Raw genomic sequence first — 17,806 nt, 5'->3', positions numbered from 1 at the left:
ATGCTTCCCAGAAGATGACAGCTAGATTAGTCTTTCTATCTCTGCATGAGCAAGAACTCACTTGCATGATTTCTGATCTTATTGAGACTTTTTCCAAGTCTCAATATTAGAGCCAACAAAATTCCAGTGCAATTGTCATAAAATAATTCTTGCCCTAGTCATCATCCTGGCTAGCTTTAACTACAAGAACTAAGTATGAGAAAAGACTAGCTACAGTAAGCATGTGTTTGTGTATGGGTGTCTGCAGCTTCTGAGACCTGCTTGAAGTGATTTGTCCCTGTTAGATTTTCACAGTGAGATATTATATACAGCACCCTTGGGTATGGGTAATGGAGAAATGTGGAACTTAACCATGCAATTTATGAACAAGCCCAAAACAAGCTCTGAAGATTAGTTTCTAAAAGGCTGGCAGTGAGTCTCCTGACTAAATCCTATCAGGAGCCAGACTGTGGAAATGTGCTTCTTGAAAATAATCCATTCAAGTTTCCCTCAGCTAGCCAGACACTGCAGTTTATAGCATGCACAAAGCCAGTAAAAAATTTGGAAATTCCCAGTCTTGCAAGCCTGAGTTTCTCCAGCTCAGTGTGTGTATGTACAGAGTCCAAATCAAAATGGTAGAGTGGCTCTGTGCTGGTACTACCTTGCCACTTAGTTGGAGAGGAAGAGTGCTAGACAGCCCTCCTGACTACCTAAGAGCTTACTGAACTTAAAAAACTTCAATAACTTGTGGCCAAGAGATACTGGCTGGAGAGGGAGACAAAACCAAATCCTTGGCCCACTCTCCAGCTGCTCCATGCCAGCAGAAGTGCCAGACAGACAGAAGGGCAGCAGCCTCAGGCAGCCACAGTCAACTCCCTTGAATGGGAGGCTCCCTACCCTGGTCTGGCTCTGATTCAGGTGAGATTCTAGTTCATATGTTCCATCAAAAAGGAGATTTTTCTTTGTGATTTTACTTCAGTATGTGTCCCCTGACATTCAATAAGGGTAGGAGGGGATACCTTTCAAGGAAGAGAACTCTCTTTGTCCATTAATTGCCTGCTGTCCCTAGCTACATGAACAAAGTGGCTAAAATTCTGAACAGAAACTGTCTTGGATGGCTCTTCCTTGCATTTTTGTGAAACAAGATATGTTGTGGCTAGGCAAGAAGGAGAATGCTCATTGTTTGATTTAAATAGAATAAATTACAGCCCAGTCAATCATAAATTTTTTTACCAATTAACTCTAAAATAACCTCACAATAATTTTATAGGTAGAGTTTATATGACGTTATATCTCAAAGAAATGAGGTTTTAGGACAACATCAGTGACCTGCTCTACTTCTCATAGCTCTCTGATCTGCAGGTGGTATGAAGTGGCAAAAGGCAACAAACAAATGTTTCTTTGGTTCATCCTCTAGGATCAGTTAAAACTTTAAAAACACCCCTAAGCAAAAAAACAAAAACCTCAGCACACACAGAAACTCCCCACACCCAAAACCAAAACCCCACCACATTTCCCTCCTATCCCTCCCTCCCCATCCCCTAAAACCTACCACCAGACAGAGAAGGTGAAAGGAAAATCTCAGAAAAGAATTTACTTGATAATCTAAGTAGTCTTTCTGGAACAGCCTGCCTCTCATCAGGGTTATTACTACTTGATAATGAAGCAAATATCCTATTGTACCTCCTTAAATTATCCATACCCACCTTTGAATACTTAAAAAATGGTTTTTTTTGTAGGAAGATCTTTGTCCACTCCCTACCCATTCTCCCCACTTGGGCATCAGAAAAAAACTATGTAAAACCTTCAACATAAAAGCAGACACTTCAAGTTACCCTGTTTCTCTAGTTATGATGTTCCAAAGCCAAATTCTACATTCTAAACATCACAGAACAGAAATTTGGTAGAGGGGTGTCTACAGAGAGGGGTTCTCTACAAAAAAACCCTTCTTCTTGATGTATATATGAAATACTCCACTCTTTTTTCCATCCAAGTTGGTTATATTGGTTTTATCGTTTCAGTAGTTGTACTTCTCCAGAAAGTGAAAATAAACTTCTTAAGTCTCATTTCAATTTTCCTCTAAAGTTGGCTTCCAGTGAGAATAGAGCAAAGCAGCTGAAATGGACCAATGTTTCTTGCAAGTCTCTCACTGGTTGAAGTAAAGCCTTCTTCAGAGCACTCTAGATAAAATATTTTAACTTTTTCTTCTCAGAGGGATTAGCTCAATTCTTTAAACTGAAGTACTCAATACCCCCTGAACTAATGGAGGAAAAAGAGTTCATACATTATTCTGTTAGAATATGTGCAGCTTCTGTGAAGCTGAAGCAACTGTCAAAGTTTTCTTCTTGACTACAGAGCCACATTTTTTTATTTTTAAATCACAGCTTCTATTCTTCTGAACTGGAATGGTCTGACACCAGTTCAGTCCACCAGCACAGTTGAGTTTGCTCCTTAAACATTAGGTGAAACACTGGCTCTATTGCAGGAAATGAGACTTTTCAGATCATCTTCAACAAGTGCCAGGATTTCATTAACACCTTTGTGCCTCCTGTATATAAATGGTGGTAATTGATATATTAAAAGTCTATAGTGTTCTACTGGACTCAGGTCCTTTGCCTGTTGAAGGACACTTGAGACACGAACTCATTGCTAGCTTCTTTTTGGTTATGGCAAGAGATTCTGCATTGCCTTTGACATGCTGGAATAATTATAGCAGCCAAGACAGACCCAAAACACAAAGAAAATAATCTGTCCATGTATATATACACATGGGAAGTTTGATTTTAAAATTATTTGCCTGGAGAGAAGCATGAAGAGAAGGACAATTCTTAGTTTTCTACAAAACGAGGCAGGTTGTCTGGCTCAAAATCAAAGTGAGTGAGTTTTTGTTGACAGCTGTGATATAACACCTCCTTGAGTCTACTTCAGTTCTTGAAAAGTGAAAACAGAGACCATTTACAGAACCACTTTCTCTGAACCAGTCTCTCCACACCAGCACTAGAGATGTAAGTACATCAGCAGTGGCTCAGCAATGATGGGAATCCTCACAGTTGGATGTTGCCCTTCCTTGACAGCTCACAGCACGTAAGAATCATCAGGGTCATTTCAAAACCAATTACTTAAAACCAGAGCTTGCTGATTACCCTTATTTGTATTACAAGGGTGCCTAGCAGCCTCAAACACAGATCTTTCAGTGCTGACTAATGAAGCCCACAGATATTTCTCTGAAAACAGAGAAATAAGCTACAATAAGATAAATTATGTGAGGGAGAACTTCTAACTGGATTTTCAATGACTCTCTAGGTTTTTCATGCTGAAAATATAAATAAGCTTCTACTTAATAGTCACAGCTATGCAACAACATCCTCAGTATAGATATAAACAATCATACAGTTACTAAACAGGTTCAGCATTCACTCAAATGCATGCACACTTCCATTTCAGCAGATGAGACCTAACCTACAGACCTGTGTAGTTGCATTACACTTTCTTTATATTAAAGAACTCCATGTTAATAACAGTTTTTTGGGTCTGTGTGTATTTCCCATCCTAGCCACTTAATATGCAGCACAGAAACTGGGGAAGTTTTTAGTATCCTGCTTGTGATCATGATGACTTAGTTGTCTAACAATTAAGAGAGCAGGCTGGAACATTTTTCAAGTAAGTATAAAATGGTGACTTTCCATGTGGATCAACCAGATCTGAATTTTTGAGGCTGTCTTTGACCTCGTAGTCCACAATATAATGGGCAACATTTTTTCAATTATGATAAACCAATAGCAAAATACAGTAAGAGCAAAAAATTCTGCAAATACTCTCCTGTTTTGAGATTATCAATATGCCTCCAGTAGTTTTTCTCCATGAATATCCCTTCTTTTAGTTCACAATCTGTTCTGTCCTTATGCAAAAGAATATTTCTAAACTTATGTGAGGGATGATAAACTAGTTTTCTGACCCAGCAGTGCCTCCTCCTATTAGATGTATCTGAGATTTCTGCTCATCAAAGTTACAAACAATTACCTACATACCAAAAAAAGGGCATTGCTCATTGGCAGGCCTCTCTGGGCTGCCTTTTGGAGAAGCTGCAAGCACAGCAGGGAAATTTACCATAATTCATATCTGCATATCTAGAAGCTCTCAGGCAGAACAAGACTATACCCAGTTCCTACTATCTACTTTCAGTTCCTAAAAAAAGCTTGTTAACTTTATTTTCCCCTCTGAAAAGCATCAGTTAAAATCAGCCATTGCCTTGTATGTCGAGCAGGAAAGGAAGATGATGATATTTGGCAGAAAGAGTACAAAATGCTCTTCCAGACCAGAGCAGCATCAACCTGTCCCCAGCCACCAATTGTAATAATGATGAGTGTTTACAGAAAGTAACTGATTACACTGTTTGTTCTGTTGTCAATCAGTGGGGGAGTTAATGACACATCTCTTGGATATCATTCCAAAAGAATGTACTGGCAAACAGGTTTAATGGCCCTGAACTGGCCACACTATTCAGTGGATGATAACACAGTGGAGGTGGGTCTTCCCAATTATGGGTAAGTTCTAAAACAAACACCAGCAGAGATTTCAAACATCAAAAGTTTTTAGTATAAAGTGGATCAGAAATCAACTGAGGAACATGAAGCAATTCTAAATGTTTATTAAAACAATATTCTAAACCATGTTTCCTATGGAAATCAAGAGGTATAGGTAGAGATAGAGCACAGGCCATTACCACAGAAATGGCTAAAGTAACCTGAGGAGTCAATGCTGAAGGTTAAACCTAACTTTAATTTAAGGGTAAAGGTCTGAGAATAAAGGTCATGGTTCCTTAGCTCAGTCACATATTTGATTTTTTAAATCCTTGTGAAATTTCTACTGAATACTTTGCACTTCTTTTAGCAGTCATCTCCAAGTGTAAAGGGCCTCATTTCTGGGGTGGATTTTTTGTTCATTCTGTTTATTTACTTTTTGCTTTTTTTTCTCATTTTCTGAGCTTCAGTTAGTTCTTTCACACAGATGCACTGATGCTTCAAGGTGAGTGCTCCATAGAACATCTCATAATTAGTGCACAGAGCACATATATAGAAACAAAACCACCAGCCTTTTTCAGCACTGTTTTAATTTTTTGTCCAGAGCTCTGTTTTATTTCCTGTGCTCTGCTTAGTGCTGAATTAGTGTCCTGTATGGACACTGAAAGCATCTCCATGAATAATCTAAATCCCTGTAATGCCACAAGCAGCTGAGGCAATGTATTATTGAAGATTTCCAGTAAAGAGTTAAATTAAGATCGTGACATGGTGTCTGGATCTTCCAAAAAACATCATGTATCAGCTGAAGAGCAGATAGTTTCCTGTTTCTTGGAGGCTCATGAACCTGCCAGAACCGTGAAACGGCAGCACTTGACAAATGTAATATTTTTTATGTAACTGCTCACTTTTTAGTGGGATTTTTGTACACATTTAATAACCTGGTTTCTGATTTTTGTTCTTGTATTGAGCAGAAACTAACACTTTAAAAGAGTACATTAGAATACCTGTTTAAATCTATGCACACATCCTTTCCTGTTTGTATTCCCCTTGCATCCATTCAAGTGTTTAATAAGTGTTCTCCATAATTACGAGTTCTGCTCTGCATTTCTGAGTTTATCTCTTTCCATAACAACTGATGTGTCAATTGGTACAAACAAGCAAGTTCTGTGGGGGGGTGGGAACCTGAGGATGAGCTTCCTGGGAAAGCTGGCACAGGAGCAGGGAGCTCTTGCATTTGCCTGTCAGGTTTGTTTCCATCATCTCAGGAAGAAACAGGCTGAAAACCCTGAGAGCTCAGCATCCTGGCTACCCCTGATGACTGGCAAACCTGAGGGTGTGGCCACATATGAATACAGCAGTCTCCTCTGTAAGAATATTTTATGAGGATAGAGCCACTGAAGGAAAAGAGAAAAACAGTGGCAGAAAATTTGCAGTGGAAAATAGAACCCCTGAGGTTTCCACATGGGTGAAATGATCTAGAAATCAGATGAAAGCTTAAAACTAACGAGGTAATCGAGTGCTTTGCTGTAGCATCTAGGGAGGTCAGACTCTTCCCCTATGAAGAAGATGAGACATGAGACACTGTGAAATATATGTATATATTAAAATGTAGCATCTTATATTAATGAAAGAATATAGAACTAATTTATCAAATATGGTGTATATATATATAGAATATATATAGATTATTATACATATCATATGTATGCATATAATATATATGTATACATAATACATATATATTCTGTAATACACATACTAGAATATATATATATGTATTCCAAATCAACAATTAAAATAGTATTTTAATCTTGCCTTATATGAGTCCTTCCCTGCTTTTTATCAAGGAGACATGATGCTGTGTAAACATTGACTCATAAGGAAACTCAGCAACATACATTGGAACTAAAAGAAGGAATCTGACAGCTTTCAGTGAGTGCAACAATATTCCTAAGACACAAATAGTCTGCTGCACACAGAGTGCTCCAGAAAGTAGTTGCCTTAAATCACTATTGTGATTTTCTTTTGCCAAATATACAAAGCAAAGCATGTGCAAACAGCAATTAATTTGATTAATTTTGTCTCTCTTCCTCTTCTGAACCATCTAAAAACAGATGATGATTTTTGTGAAATTATATATTTATTTTGAAGAGCTTCCCTGATTATCCTGTTTCTCACTCAAGAGCAGTATGTTGTTCAAGCCTTAAGTGAAAGCCTCAACAAAATTCTGGAATATTCACATCATTCAAAATGAAGAGCCCATAATGCCCAGAATCAGTGATGAGAAGCCCAACATTAAGATTTTCAGGAAGGAAATACTCAAATTCTGTTTCTTGGCATGTTTTCCAGTGACAATAAGCGGTCATATTGTTTAATATCAGGTTTCTTTTGGGGTTTCTCCTTTTTCCATGGCACTATAAGATTTCTAACAGATATTTGGCAGGTTTGAAAATAAACCTTTATCCAACCACCTTTTCCTTCAAAACAAACAAACAAAGTGACACATGGCTATCATCAGTGGCATCTGAATGAAGTGGCAGAGATATACCTTCATCCTAACCCAGAGACAAGATTTTGGCAAAAGATATCAGTGAAGATAGACCCTGACTAGATTTGGGTGAATCCTTAGGTAACAGGGTTACAGGGTGGGCTTTTCAGCACAGGGAAAACCCTCTATGTATAGGATGGGATCGAAGCTTGCTGCAAAATTTTTCTGCTGCAACTCCAAGTGCTGCTGCTGCATCTGTGATGTGCCAGAATACTTTTTTTTTTGTTTTGTTTTTTTCCAAAGGACAAGAGAGCTGACCCTGTTTCCTGGCCTGATTCCAGCACAAGCAATTAAATTTCTGCCGCCTCAACAGCCCCTGCAGTTCAGGCTGGCACAGACTTATTTGCTGCTGCCTGACCCAAGTGTGGCAGAGCATTTCTGGCAGCTCTGAGGAGGTGCCAGAGTCAATTCTGGAGCCACAGCAGCACGTGAAGCTTCGCTTACAAGAGAGACTTTGCAATCTCTGTGCTGAAAGCAGCCTGCTAAGATCACCACCATCATCTCCCAGCTGCAGAAAATCGAGCTCCTTTTTGCACTTGAAAATGAGTAAGTATTGAAGAGCAACTTAAAATATATAGACTTCCACGCCACTGCAGCACAGAAGGTTAAATGAAAATATTTTTACGTATCCACCCATATTAAGTTTCCTCCTCTGCGTTTCAAATCTGTTCTCAGGGTGTCTAGGAGCAATGGGAGTAACTGAAAGAAAATGTGTGATTCCATGGGAAATTCCTGTAAAGATAAAACCCATGCATTTCTGTATGCTTGCTTTCAAGTTACAACTACCCACTAACATATCCCAGACTGAAGAACACAAGAAAAATACTAGGGCTACCATACTCAACTATTTTATAGCATATAAACCTAGCAAACAGTTTTGGAAAAAAGCAGCAATGCCTGTTTCCTGGGTTTAGCAGAGGGCTCCTGTGTTTTGAGAATGCCAAAAAATGCAGCATTTTGGAGAAACAAGAACTTCTGTAAAGAGTAGAGCTGGTACTCTAAACCCAGATTTTCAATAGCTGATCTTTGTGTTTGTACTCCAAGTAAGTGGTCAGAAGTAACAGTGCTCAGCTATCCAAGTATCTTCTCTGAATATGAAATCAGGATTGCATAAATTACTAATTATACTAAAAATAACTGAAGGTGAATAAAAAGAGGTCTGGCTAAAACTGAGCTGGTAATTCATCCCCTAATGTTAACATTATGTCAGATAAATGTGCAATTTCCTTTGCATTCTGGAAAATCATGTAGGTGTGGACATACTTTCATTACTCTGCTAGGTGAATTATGAAGCTGTCATTAAAATAATTACCAATGGAAGAAGAAGGGGAATCAAACATTTACTTCAATGTAATTATAAACCCTATTTCCTACTAATGTGGGTAATTTATCTCACCACTATTAAAGGAAGTAGAGTAAAACGTGCCTGTATCAATACCCTATTAAACAAAGATCATATATCAGTGAAAAAGAGACCCTACACTGAGCAAAATATTCAGGCAGAAAGAAGTGGTTATTCCATCTGGTCTGCAGATAGTCTCTGAAGACTACCCACAAGGAAAAGTAATTGAAAAAAGATTCAAGTCATAAATACCTTAGCTCATCCTGTGAAACAACTGCTACTGGAACTAACAGAATTTTCTAATATCTTCTCTATTTCACCATGTTTCTTTTCCCAGACAGCATGGGATGTTTGCCCATTGTCTCTGTACAGGTTGCCACTTCTTATTTTCATTTATTGGAAAAGCAAAAATTCACTTTATTTTTAACAACTGTGGAAAAGGGGGTGGAAGAAAAATCTCTGAAAACCATGTCAAAATCCACATACTAAAAGTAATAGTAATAAAGAATTCATAGCAGAATACTTGGTAGCTTGGCATCCTTCCATATTAGGAAATAGGTTTCTCTATAAAACAGAAGAGAAAACCTAATAGATCAGAAAGACACAAAGAACTACATTAATCAGTTAATCATTCTGATTTTACACTGCTAATACTGTACAGAGCTTTACTGGATGCCTCTGACAAGTCACCAGTGCAAAGATTAGTGGTGCAGTGACTACATTTTCAAGGAAAATAGTGAGAAGTTAAAGGTCTTATTATTGGTAGCTGAATTAAAGCATCTCTTCTTAAAATGCAGTGTCTTGTACAAATAACTAATGATTGTTATCCTTCCAGTTTCTGGTTTTTTCAGTGCTTTATTATTGTGAGCCACATTATCACAAACCACTTGTATAAGGCTGTGGACTGCAGGTGGCACCATTATGTCATTATGAAATGAAACAACATTATTCCTGAGACAGGTAGGCAGAACAGAGTACTCTAACTTAATTAGTGATGTACTCTGTGAATGTGAAGTATGCAAGCTGATACTAGTCCTATATACATATAGGAAAAACAATTCTCTCTAAGGTAAAGATTAGGAGGTATCATCTGATGCACACTGTCAATGTTAGCTGAAGTAAATGGAGCTGTATAATTTACATCAGCTGAGGATGTCCCATTGACCTTCAGTGGCCTCTGGATAAGGCCCTCAGAAGGAATACCTGAGGAAAAAAACCTCAAACTGCAAGTACAGTAGTGTGAGAACTCTTATCTTTAAAGCAGCTGGTCAGGAGTAAAGCAGATTTAATTCTGCTATGCATTGGATTAAATGAAGAGCAGATAAAACAATGAAAATATCAACCTGTGGTATTTTTAGGAATGCTACTGAAATGAACAAGGTTGCTTACATGATGAAATTATATAAATTCTATACTCATGTGCTACAAAAGGAGTAAGCAGTGTACCAGGAACCCATCTGATACACAGCTCCCATCCTCCTAGAGGCTGATTCTATCCTATGAACAGATAAGAAGAGAAGGAACTCATAACAACACTTACTTAATTTTGTGCTATAATGTTTGTGAAAAATACATTACACCCATGGCTACATCGAAATCACTAAACATGGAAGGAAGCTCTGCAGTCAGAAAGACTTTTCCTTTCCCATGCATACACAGAAATATTTCCAATCTGTGATGATACTGCTGTGTGCCAAGACACTGATTCCCAGGAGACTTCTGCTGAGCACTCATATGAGGCACCTCTTGGTAGCAAGGAGATCAGCCCACAACAGCATCCATTTCCAGTAGGTGTGCACCAGCATGCCAGCAATTCACTGCACTCTTTCTGCAGTACCATGGGGAAGAGCTTTAAAGTCAGTAATAGCTGTCTATCTCCCTGTAAACTAGCCCCCACCCACCAGTTTGATTAATTATTCCAAAGCCACACAAACTGTCCCTGGTAGACCCCCTCTGGATGCAGAAAAAGCATTTTTGCCTAGCAATCAGTCAGGTAACAGTCAAGATACTGCTGGTGAGGCTGAGCAGTCGGTGGGGATTCACAAGTGGAAAGATGAAATCGAGGGTAGGATCTCTCAGGAAATACAGAGGGAAATTGGTAAATAACTTTTCATGTGAATAAGCCTGAGAGTACTCAAGGTTCAGAGAAATTTGTATTCCAGCAAATCTAACATTACTTAGGATATAATTTTCTTCAATATTTGTCACACACTTTGCTTTCTGACGCTCACAGAGTAGTGTTAGGCTTAATTCCAATAATGTATAAAGAGTTGGCATGGTCCTTAATGGAGATTCAAATTACTGAAAACAGATTCTGGACTTGAAAGTGGATTTGCTCATTTTTGAAGTCATGATTTCATTTTAGTGTTGTGCTGTGCAAGTGCAAGCTTGAACTCACTAACATTTGAAGAAATATGTCAACTTGTTACATATCATTAAATTCTCATCATCACACTGCTGTATTTAGTTGGGAAATATATGTACAAAATGCCTCATATTCTGAAAATGACCTGTATGTACCTAAGCACAACACTCAGCATTTGGAACTCCTAGAATAATTTTGGGCCAGAAGTTAACTTCTCTGGATTTGATTCACTCACCTGTTAAAACAACATAACAAAAATCAGGCTGGATAAGTACTTTTCCCAGATATGTTAATGAGGGCTCCAAGCAGGACCTGTTGCTCCTCTAAAAGGGATTAATTTTTTATTAAGACTTGTTTATTCCTCATGATATAATTCTAATTCCTATCCTTGGCAGCCTGGATATCCTGCCTGCTACACCTGTCCTAGTAAATAAGAAACTCTTTTCTAATGAGAGCATGGGAAAAATGTTTTTCTCTCCCTGGAGGTTTTTCAGGCTTTCAGAAGATTCCCTCCTTCTGTATCAGGACAAACCCAAGACTGTTCGTATTTTTTTTAGGGATGGAGGGAAGAAATAGAAGATAGTGTTTCTGCCCTGTGGGTAAGGGCTTTTTCCATTTTGACCTCTTGCTCCATCATTTTCCCTGCTTTTTAGGCATGGGCTTTATCCACTGTTATTCCAGGCTTCTGCTCTGTGCTTCTCTCTTGTTCTTCTCTGTTGAAGCTGCTTTGTTTTGCATAAATCTTTAAATATTTATTAAGGCAAGGTTTTGAACCTGAGTTTCCCACATCAAAGAGAAGCATTTAAATATCATATGATGGCATCAGCCTTTCTCTTGTTCACTCCCTCCATTTTAATTATACAATGTGGATCTGCTTCAACAGAAAAGACTGAGAAAAACAGCTTGCAATTAGTCAATAAGTGAATGACTTGTATTCAAACAGCTTCTCCTCATCTCAGCCAGCTGTTCTGGGCTAGGGACTCTCACAGTGCTGATTACTTCCTTGCTTTTCTTCCCTCTATTATTTGAACCAGAATTTCCCATCCTGCTTAAAATATTTCTGAAGGAAATATTTTTCAAAGTAGTTTTTCCATGAATTTCCAGATGCAGTTAAATCAATATTTTCTGGTAAATTTTTCTTAATCTATGGAAAGCATATGATCAGCAGCCATCACGAGTGTTAGGCAGAGGTGGCATTTACAGACAGAACCACTACCACTGATGAAACCTCACTCAAGCTATTTCTGTCCACATTATCACTCTTCCCATCCACTGGCACTAGGAAAAACATAGTCTAAAGGTGCAGAACTTCTTGGCTATGCAACCTGAGTGATGGTGTTCCTGCATTAAACCAGAAATGTGCTGCAACTTGCCTCAAGTATTGTAACATTTTTAAGCTTGGCCTCCTGGAGTTTAGTGACTATATCTCAAATGACATAAAAAAATGAGTCTTTGTCTATATTAAATAATTTCAAAACCTCCTCATAATGTAAGCAATGGTATTTAGAAATGTTATGCTTTTGTTTGAGTTCTGTAACTTGCTGAGATCTAATTAATTGTTTTGGACAATGGTGCTTTGCAGTGTTACCTGAGTTAAAGGCAGGGTTTAGGCTTTGCTTTCTCTAGTTCTCCTCAGGGTGGTCATATTATTATAAGCCAGCTCCAATACCACAATTATATAAAATAATTCATTGTAGGAGGATTTCAAAATGTGTCAAAGAATTGCTCTGAATAAATGCTATGCTCAATATTAAACCTATTAAGTAAATGTGTTATGAAAAGATTTGTTGGTTCCACACATTGAAACTGTGAAATAAAGAAATACATTTAATGAATGCATAAGAAAGCAGGAAAGAAGAGGAATAGCTTCTTTCAATGGTTATAACTATAATCTTCCATTCACTTACATAAAAATGTATATTTATTACCACAACATACTAGCAAGAGCTAGAAAACCAAAAGCAGTGAGCATAATTCTCTTTAAGTGATGTGCTCTTCACTGTTAGAAGATCCTGTCTTTCAGAAGAACTGAAAAGTACCACAGGAATTAATCAAACATGACAATCAACTGGCCCCTACCAGGCAACATAATCTCTGCTTCTGTTTTGTAAAATTTAGCAAGTCAGTCAATTTAACAGACAGTTGAGTTCAGAGGGGGCCTAGATATATATCTAGACAAAAATAACAAAGTTGAGATGCAGAACTAGCTTCAGAAAACAAAAATTTTCATTGGAGACTTGTGATTTTGATTCCTCCAGCTCAGTCTCTTCAAGAGACTTTTCAGAGAAAAGTACTGAGAACAAACCCCTTTGAAAAACCAAATCTTCTTAGATTGCCTCAGGTTAGGTACATAAAAATAATTGGTACTTTTTAAATATCCCAGCCAAAAATCCCCAGTGAATTTAAATTAAAAGCACTTGAATCAGGCTTAATGTCACATGGTTTCAGTTTACTTCCAGTTTAGGGACAGGGCTTGAAGAGAAAAACTTCTTTCATGTTTATTCTCTAGGTCTACATATTCGTCTAAGAGAAATAGTGTTAAAAAGGTCTTTTGAATTAAAAATATTAAGGTCCCTTCCAGGCTAAATTATTCTATAGTTTTGTATCCCTCTATGGGTATCTAGATCCAAAACAGTTACAGAAGACCACATAATTACTCTCATTTTCCCAGGGGAGACTCCTGAGACTTAGGGAGGTCTGTTATCCAAAAACTCAGTACAAACACAGACCTGAAGAACATCCCAGCTCAGAAAGCCTTTCAACGGTTTAAATCACTACACTGATAAGCTTTATTCATGCTATTAATACAGTAGATAAAATATCTAAGGAATTCTGAAGGGGATTTGGAAGTTAATGTAATTTTAATAAAATCTTGAGGGGAAAAAATATGCCTTGACTAACCATGATGTCAGAACTGAAACAGAAATGGATAGAAAAAATTAAGGTACCATTCCTGAATATTACAATATATTATCCTTTTTGGATATGTGATTGTCCTTCTTCAGTCATCAGTGGAGAGAAAAAAATAAAACAGTGAGTGATGCTCAGACATATTTGCTTTAAAGTAGGTTTGATACATAATTCAAGGTAATTAGGAATAAGTGAGATACAGATATTAAAATCAAGCATTTCTTGACAGATCTAACTTCATTTGTCTTTCACTATCTGTGATATGATAACAATTGTCAACAGCTGAGAATAGTAATAAACAATTAACCCATTTTTGGAAATCACTATGAAGCAACAGAAATGCCAAAGGAAAAGGAGATCCACCTAATCTTTCATGAAAAAAAAAATAACTGGGAAAAGGGAGTCTTACTGAAATGTCTCTATTTCTGTCTCTCTGAGTTGAGTATGGGAGAGCAGAGGAAAAGGTGGGCTAAAAAGTACTAAAAAATCGAAAATAAAGCTGCAAAATAATTTTGGTTAAGCAGGAAATATCTTCAAAATATGAGCAAGGATATTGCCTGCTGCTTGAGTGCTGTGGTCAGAGTGAGACCACTTTGCATATTTTCTGTTTTAAAAAGCCCAATACCAAAGCTTAATCAGAAACATCCCTGAGTTCTGAAACAAATGTCCATCTCTGAGATGCTTAAGATTAGCATGGTCAATGAGAACAACTTTTCATTAATTGCAATGCAGTGGACATGGATCATAAACTAGAAAGACAGCTTATGAAAGAAAGCTAGTGACCATTTTAATTAAAAGCATGTTTTTTTAATTGGGGCAAAGAGGAAAAAAAATAATTTGAAATAATTTGACACTTTGTTGTTTTGGGTTTTTTTCCCAGCATCTTTTTTATTGATAAAATCACTCAGGTCTGGAACAGGAAAAGGCACTAAGGAATTATTATTAGCATGGCAGCATCACATGAAAAATTGATTTTCAAGGAGGAGAAGCTTTAGGAAGCTTGTTAAGCCTTTACAAAATCAAAGTGTAAAAGAATATAAAAGAAGTAATCTATCTTTGTAAGTAATCATTTTTATAAACTCCAAGCACAATTAATTTCTATATACCAGTCTATTTGTATTCATTGAATAAAATCATTCATGCTTAAATATGGTTGTATTTCTCTGTTGCAAGAAAAGAAGGTAAATGGAATATTCAATTGTTCCTTGTAGTGCTGTAACATCCATTTTAGTAACACTCTCCTCTAGACGAAAACAGTATTTTATCACAAAGCCAATGACTGTGTAACATCTTGACTAATATTCCAAATTTACACAGCAATTTAAGATTCCCAGAATATAATCAAGATACATCACTTACAAACTATATCAGGTAGAAAATTAAAATGACTAATCAACGGCCCCTTCTCACACATGACAGCTCTTACTGACATGAAAGGTGTTCTTCCAAAATATGATTTTCAGCAAACCATGAGGGGGTTTTGATCAGGCACCTGAACAGCAAAATTGCTGAATTCACACAGCCTGTTCCCCAGGAATGTCACCCTGAGCTCACCTCTCTCCTGAGCTTTCCACTGTACATGTGGAAAATATTACTTTGACTGGAGGTTGCAAAATATATTTCAGCAAATTGCTCTGTTTGATCCAAACTGATAAAAAACAATAAATAAAGAAAGAAAATAATAATAATATTAAAAAATAAAAAAAGTAATGGGCTTAAATTCTGGTTTTAAAATTTAAAGTAAGAGAAGAAAATTTATCTATAAAATGCTGTCTTGAGTAGTAAAAAGTAAAGACATTTCTTTTGGGGGGGAACTTCTTTTGATTAATAGTCTGGTAAAACTGTGGTAGATTCAGATTGTTTTATGTAAACCAAGCAGCATATTTTAGGGAAAAAAGTTGAGGTGAAAATCCTGAGCGACTTGAGCCCTTCGTATTTATGCTTGCTTTGCAAGAGGTATCTCCAGCATTAAGATAGTATAAACAGAGGGATGGGTGAAAAAGGGATCTGAAAACAAGGATGGGTGAAAAATCTGCCATTATTTGAAGCTTTCCTTCAGCACAGCATTATGTTGGCATAAACAGACTATTCACAAAATGCTTTTGTGGGATTGCTTTTGTAGGGATTTTACTGCAGACTTGCACAGATGCTTCTTTTTCTCCATGATGGCAAGTGCAAGCAGTACATCTACAATTCATAAAAGGATCCTGGCATCACTGGATTTTGTGGAAACTTTCCTAAAATATTCAGGGCAGTATTTTTGAAAAAAAAATTATCAGTAATTCTTGTTGTTTTTGACAAGTAAAATTTGTGCAATGCTGAGATATTGGAGCAATGGATATCCCAGGAGTAGCATAAATTGATGGACTAATGAATAAGGAAGGTGAAGCAAGGTCTTTCCTGACAACAGTTTATGGAATAGTGCTTACAAAAAGTGCATATTTTCATTTTTCTTAGTCGTGGCAAACAAATAAGGGAAGCTCTCAGTATGAAAAGATATGCCTAGATTTTGCAGAATTCACTTGAATCTGTAGTGTTTGGGATTGTGAAGGATCCCTGCATCTGCAATTGAGTGACACATATCCTACATCCAAAATACCAGAAGCAGAACTGACTCCAGTACTGGCCTCTGCTAATGCTGCACCCTTTGAAATAGAAATATTAAAAATTTAAATGAAAACAACCAACCAACCAACCAACCAAACATCCCCCAAAAAACCCCCCAACAAACAAAGCCCTGCTTTAACCAAACCAAATCAAACCTAAAAGAAGCCACAGGCAAACCTCCTTTTAAGATGAAAGAGTGCTTAAAACTAATATCCTGTAGAGAAAACACTTGGTTTTCCAAAAAACCTTAGCTTTTTGCCTGTGAAGGAATGCTAGTCTATACAAGCCTGACAAATGAGTATCCTTCTTTGGCCTATTTCTTTTCCTGAAACTTCACTTTTACATCCTAAGCTCCTCTGACTATCCAACCTGCAACTAATCTTGATCTTGAACTTGGTGGCAAGCCTGTCCCTGGGCACAGGGCAGTGACAGTGACAAAGTGGTGATCAGGATGATGGCTTGCCTTCTGTAGGAATGAAGGAAATTAACAGCCACAGGAATCAGCACAAGAAGCTGTATAGAAGACAGATCAGGCTCTTATTTCTGTATCATTAAAGATCGAAGGAAAGAACTCAAATGTCAACAACTTTACAAGTGCATGCTTAATGCTCTGAACAGCCAGAAAAATGGGAACAAGTCAGACTAGGAGAGCATGCAGTGAACATCACATTATCAGGATCCTGTATTTTACTTGTGCAGGTCACCTTAAAGCTATGTAGTGTTAGAGGATTTAAAGCTCTTAAGGAGATTAAGAGTTCAAGAGCTGTGAACAAACAAATTTAGGCTACTAAAATCCGAATTCTAAATTTTAAAATGTGCCTGAGATGATTATGAGTACGAGTTAGTGATTTTTAATTATTTTGTGCAAGTTCTGCATATTCATAAGTCTGCTTGGGGAAACACACACTGCATTCTGATGAAGAATGCCATTATCTCCCACTCTTAACACAGCTTCAGCAAAACACAAGCCAAGGTTTCAGGGGCAGGATATGACACTGCAGCAGACTCACAGTTTCAAATGTCCGTGGCAACACTGGGGACTGATCCTTCCCACAGACTCAGTTCTAACCACATGAGCTTCTAACCACCTTCTGCTGCCCAGTCTGCTTCACCTCTGTCCTCCCCAGAGCTGGTAACTTTAATCTGCCCAAATTCCTCATGCCCAGAATGGCATGGGGAATGGCTGGAGCCAAACCAGGCTTCTGCCTCCCCCACCTCAGCCAGCCTCTGCCAAGTGTCAGAGCTGGGGCATCCAAGGCTCCCAGGAGAGGGGCAAGGGATGGAGGGGTATGAGCTGCAGCACAGGGATCCCACACTCATCTAGGCTTTGTTACCATGCCCAGGACAACCACAAGGTGAAGTCCCTCATGGCCAGATCCTGACTCTTCCCACAGCTCAGACTGGTGGGGAGCACACACCTAGGGAGGAAGGACACACCTTCCCCACAGGTATCTCTGTCAGATAATCTGGTTGTGTCCTTTCTTTCTTAGTGGCAGTATCATGAAACATTTAGGTGATAACTTTCAGCACTACTT

The 17,806-nt window shown here is 37.8% G+C and overlaps 1 protein-coding gene across 4 annotated transcripts in view; it reads right to left on the bottom strand.

Annotated features, from left to right (window-relative positions):
* The window catches only part of CPNE4 (copine 4), a 214,149-nt gene that overhangs the window by 55,648 nt on the left and 140,695 nt on the right, over window positions 1–17,806 (bottom strand). The gene's annotated exons all lie outside the window — the stretch shown is intronic.

Source organism: Oenanthe melanoleuca, chromosome 2 (genome assembly GCF_029582105.1).
Source record: "Oenanthe melanoleuca isolate GR-GAL-2019-014 chromosome 2, OMel1.0, whole genome shotgun sequence".
NCBI lineage: Eukaryota > Metazoa > Chordata > Aves > Passeriformes > Muscicapidae > Oenanthe > Oenanthe melanoleuca.
This window is presented reverse-complemented; position numbering and strand designations above follow the sequence as displayed.